Source organism: Nesoenas mayeri, assembly GCF_963082525.1.
Source record: "Nesoenas mayeri genome assembly, chromosome: 1".
NCBI classification, from domain to species: Eukaryota; Metazoa; Chordata; class Aves; order Columbiformes; family Columbidae; genus Nesoenas; species Nesoenas mayeri.
Genome location: NC_137541.1, coordinates 105,316,512 through 105,322,538, shown reverse-complemented (window position 1 = coordinate 105,322,538; position 6,027 = coordinate 105,316,512).

Sequence of the window (6,027 nt, the reverse complement as noted above, 5' to 3'; positions counted from 1 at the left end):
TTTCTCTAAAAGAACATAACAGTTAGTGTTATTACTACTATTAAACAACATAACAACTCCAACCATAGAAAGTGTAATAATAAAGATATTGAGACTCATTGTCCTCTATATGTTTAGTAAAGTTTTATAGTAATATATGGTTACAAAGCACGTATTTAATCCTGCTTAAAGAAATGAGGTTGTCTAGCTTATTCACTCAGTTAAAACAATCGTAGTATAAAAAAAAGAGCTACAGACACATTGTAGTTCTAAACAAGGCATCTCTGTTACTTTATCATCTGAGTATCTCTCCTGTTAAAGCCACTCACTCTTTCTGACAAAGAGCACAGTCTGCTTTATGCACAAATGTACTACGTCTGTAGCATAACACCAAAGCCATTACAGTAGCAATGACATCAAAAAAGGTAATCCTATTTGCAGATCGGAAAAACATACCTAGTGCTGTCAAGTGTGTTCTCTGAACTAGAAATCTCTTGTTTCTTTCTTTCAACTGAGACGAATGTACATTTATGGAACAGTAACACGTAGAAAAGATCAGAAGTGTTCTTGTACCATATATATATATATATATACACACTTATATCTATGTATTTTTTCTTAGTCTTGATAATCATACAGTAGAAAATGGCAAGAATTATGAGATCTATCTTATTTCTACAAGTTTAGTACAGTTTCAAGTTATCTTACCCACATGGGAAAAAAGTCATGCCCTTTGCCCTGTGTGTTCTAGAGCTCTGCAGGGAAGTGCTGTGCTCAGCCATCCACTTCATGATGTCCCTGTTTGCTACAGAGAGCTTAGCAGAAAGAGCCAATCTGCATGACGCTCATCACACTCACTTGATCTATCCACTGAATCCCATCCAAACCCAGAAAGCAACAAATATCTAGTAGGAATAGTCTGAAGGGGAAAAGGGGGCTTTACTAGGCATTGCTTCACTGTGAGCATCTGTCTACCCTCCCCATGTACCAGGTGTCTGCTTACAGCTTCCATCACCTCCCTTTTGGACAGACTAGTCTGTGTAAGTGCCACTGCTGAGTCAGCTTAAAGGGAATCTTGCCATGACACACCACATCTGAAGGAGATATGAGCTTGGGGTAGATAAAGGAAGAGTTGGGGCTGAAATCTTTCTATTGAGATGTCTGCTCTGATGTGGGGGAAAGGAGAAGTATCCAACCTGATTTAGGAAGCTTTACAGGAATTACAGGGCGGCATTACTCCCTGACTGACTGTAGGAGTAACTAGCATGAAGTCAGGAGTTAGTGCAACATAGCGTAGGGAAGCTGTCTTGGCAATTAAAATATGAGATTTGATAGCAAATATCAAAAACTTGTCATTCCCAGAGCAGAGCAGTAAGAACTCCTACTGTTTGTGATGGCCTGTGCTTCTGTCACCCCACACTGGGAAACATCCAATTTTCAGCTCCAGTATCCTGAAGTTCATGGAGCTCACAGGGGTACTGCAGGCCAAAAAAAAAAAGGATGAGTGAGATGGAATTTCAGCTACTTTATTTCAAATCATTATTCACAGGTCCTGTGTGATCTTTACAAAATTTGTTAATGAACTGCTGCTTGGATTAATTTGAGAAATTACCTGAGTTGCTGGGGCTGATAACATTGCTCCTGTGAGACCAGGTTTCTAATCCACATCAGCTCTAACTCTGTGAACACTGAGAGCCCAGAGAATATCAACTGAAGGCGCATGGAGTGACTGCAGTCTGCACTTAGTGAGACTTAGAAAAAAAGGCCAAGTACCTCCATTACTACTTGTAGAAACACTAACAAAACAACCTCTGGGTTTGACAAGGTTGTGCCATGAGTACACACCAAGAAATGGCTAGAGACAAAAGTATTTATCACAATATGTAATTTCCTTTGCATATTAGAAACTTATGTTCTATAAAAATCTGGAAACACCTATTTGTAAATAAACAGTATTGAAAATACAGGAAGATATATTAAACATATCAAATACAGATTATGAAATAAACAATAAACTCCTACAAGATTTGTTAAATACATTTATTAAACAAAATTATATATATTTATTATCATTAAAATTTTGTTTTCTATATATGGTAAAAACACACACTCTTCTTTCTAAAGTAACTAGCTGAAAACAGTATTCTGTTAAATTTAGGAGCTCATTGTCTCTGGATATGTCCTTGCACAGTAAATAACATACTGGATCACCTTGTGATCTAATACCATGCATTCTGCTTTGTTGTATGTGGACCTGTGGCAAGAACATGACCTAGTTCTAAGGGTGCAATAGGAGGTTAGGTGTAGGTTAAGAGAAACGCTTATTAGACTCAAAAAAAAAACCCTCTAAAATTATTACATCCCTTGGTTTCTCTGAAACCGAATGCTATGTATTCAGTCTTTGAGGGAGCAGCTGCTTACATTGCAGCATGAAACCACTTCATTACTGGAGTGCTCTGGCTTATGTTTAAAAAAATGTTTTCCAGATTTTGACTTCTTATTAATTTGAGATAGAAAACAATTTCAGACTCCAAAAACTTTGAAACTACTTCCTGTGTAGATCCACTGTACAATGCTTTTCTTTTTCCGCTTCTGGAAAAGAAATTACAGCAGCAGAAATTATGCTAAATTAAATGTTCTTTTTCTTTTTTTTTTTTTTCATTTTTTCAAATGAAATTAAAGTTCCAGGAATAAAATGTGGTTTTGTTTTGCTGCTTTTTCACTGCCCAGGCTGCCCTTCCTTTGTGAGCAGATTTCTGTCCTGAGTCAGAACATGCCTGCACTACTCATTCAGTTGTGCTACAGGGATGACGGTTCGGTGCAGAAAGTGCAGGGTGGCCTGTTTCATGTACAAATTTCAAGGTGTCCTCCCTCTTTGCTGGACAGAGCTCAAATCCTTCAGCTGTAACATCTAATCACTCCCTGGAAGAAAAAAAAACAAACAAAACAACTGTATGGAATTAACAAAGGCGGGACCTTGTGCAGCCCTAAGCAGAGGCTTGGGCAGCTGGAGGGGAAAAAGCATGGTCCTGGGCAGTGGGTGAGGTAGTTGGCAGGGGTCTGTGTATTTATTGGGGTAGAAAGAAAGGTTTGGGACATCTGGTGTGGTAGCAGATAGGGGTTTGGTGAGGGTATGAGCAGAGCCATGATATGGTGTCAAATAGGGGAGGGTGGCCCAGCAGCTGGTTGACGACAGCAGGCAGGGGTCTTGTCAGCTGGTGGAGGTGGTGAGGTGGTGGGGCAGCAGATATAATCCTGGGCAGCTGGTGGGATGGGTGGTTAGATGGCAAAGCAGGGGCAGCTAATGGGGCAGCAGGAGGAAGGCTGCTTTTTATGGCCATGTGTGAGGGTTTGGGTGGTTGGTTGGAAAAGTAATAAGGTAATGGGCTAGGCAGCTAGCAGGGCAGAAAATGGGGTCAAGGTAGGCAGGAGAGGTGTCAGGCAAAGGCCTCAGGGTGTTGGGCACATGCCCATCAAGGTGACCTAAATCACCCCCATTCTGCTGCATGGACCATCTTTGAAAGAACCCATCATCTCCCCACAACCCTTCCCCAGGGTCACACCTGTTGGTGTGAGGACACTACAGTAGGCTTTGTTGATGTTCACTGTACACAAGATGACTAAACACCACTTCATTTTCTAGAAATACTGAACCCTTTCCTTCATTTCAGGTTAACTATTTCAGCTCAGTAGGCTGTTCATTCATAGCTCTGAACCAACCCAGGATCTGAAATAATACAAATTTTCTTTCTTCTTCCAAATAAAGTAGATGTAGAGGCTGAGAGCTATTATTATAATTTGAGAACTTCCAAGGTGAGGGTAGACATGCAAAACCAATAATCTCTAGTTACTTACAAATTATATTAGTCTTGTTAATGAACCGTAACATTTTAAAGTTTGAATGTTTTGATAATCTGAGCTTTTTCCAATCCACTACACTCGAAATGCATTTTAGTTAATTAAACAAGTTGCAAATCACTACCTTGGTGTTTACAATTTATGATTAAGGTGACCGTAACACAAACAGTGAATAAAAAGCTATCTGAGATGAGAAAATAAATTTATTTTAGTATAATAAAAATATAAACATAAAAATTCCAGACACATTTCCATTAAGCTATGGTATTTAAATACAGATATTTATGATGCATACTCTTGGTATTTACTTTAGCAAGTCATATTTAGGCTGAGGGATGAAACTGTTTCCTGATCCTGCTGTAATGGAAACCAGTGGACACAACTCAAATACACATGGAAAATGGTCCTTCTAGTCTTAATCTTTTCTCCCTTCCGATTTTTAAACGTAATTTTTAAAAAATGGTTTAAATTATCCTGTGTTTCAGCTGTCACTTTTCTCTCAAAATAATGTTTGGTATTGTGTATTTTTCCTCACATGTGAAATCTTTGCACTATTATACTTACAGTTTTGGATGTTAAATGGCAGTCTAGTTTCACTATGCTTATCTTTCCCCCTCAGAAGCTCTCTTGTTCCAGCAATCTTTTCTCCATGCAAGTGAAAATTACGGAAGGTCAGAACTTTTTGTATGCAGCACATAAAATTAAAACTACTTTAGGGGGTCATGTCACAATAATTATTTGTTTATAAGGGGGATATTAGTAGGGTGTAGCCTCATGTCCCTTAAAGCGTTATTATCAACATGTGTTTAAACATGCATTTCATTTAGTCTGGTTGAGGATTAGTCATTCGTTTATAAGATACCAGATGACTTCTATTTGAAATGGGATGTTATTCCATAGGGTGATAAATTGCATTCTTATTTGCCCATAGCTAGACTTATGCTTTGAGCAGGAGGTTGAATTCAATGACACTCTGAAGGTCTCTTTCAAACTGGACTGTTCTGTGTCTTCTTTTGATTGTTGCTAACGTTACACAAAAAGCACTACTTGCAGGAATCAGTGAAAACCTACTTTCTTATTTAAATGTAGTGGCACAAAGCTGCAGTCTAGGGACAAACCTGCCTTACAGACCTTTAGTAAGAAGTACCACATATCTTAAAGGAAATAATCTAGTAATCTCATATTGCATGAGTGCTACTGTACTGTTTTTGTGGCCTGAGCTTGTTCTGAAAGCGGTATGGAGTTAGTATATGCAAAATGCACAGTCTGTCATCCTGATAACGTGTTTTTAGGTTGCTGAGGTTTTGCACTAGTTCTTAAGCAGCAATTGCTTGCCTAAACAAATAAAGCAAACAATCTAAACTATATACATTTGTAATGTATGCATCAGGTATGATATAATATTGATAATGTTTTCGTATTATTGCCAAGAAATCAGAATGTCAGTCAGGTATCAAATGACTGTGAGATTAAAAGCAAAACTAATTTTTAAGGCATTTTTTTATCACCTTCAGATCACTTCAATTTTGTTTTTACACAAACTTGCAAGCTAGCTTTATTGTTAAAAGACCTGATTATTTTCAAACCTATACTTGATATCAGTAGCCAAAAATTTAAGCAAACCATGAAATGCCTTGACATTTTTCTATCCATGTTTTAAATAAGATGTTCATGACAGACCTATCTATGCATGTAGCCACCAGCATTGACTCTGTGGCAAAGAGCAAGGTTAAAACAGCACACCACCAATATAGTATCAAGTTGATGGGAGAGAATCTATACAAATTGGAGATAAATATATTTTTTAAAAGTCTGTGGCATCTGCTGGGATGTATTTGAGGATGCTAAGAAAGCTTGCTGAAGTCATTATGAAGCTGCTCTGTCATTTTTGAAAGGTCACAGAGTTCAGAGGAAGGTCCTAGATGACAGGAAGAGGACAAGTAATATTAATATCTGTGAAAAGAAAGAACCAGGAAACTGCAAAACAGTGAGTGCACCCTGGGAACAGTATATAATGTGTCCCCATGGAAACTGTTTGCCTACATGTGAAGGTGGTTGGGAGTTACCAAGAGAGTAAACAGTGCATAACCAACCTCATTGTCTCCTGAGAAGGAGCAACTTGCTTAGTGGGTGCAGGAGAACTGTGGGTGCCAGACCTTCATGTTTCACAAGGTGTTTGAGGCAGCCTAA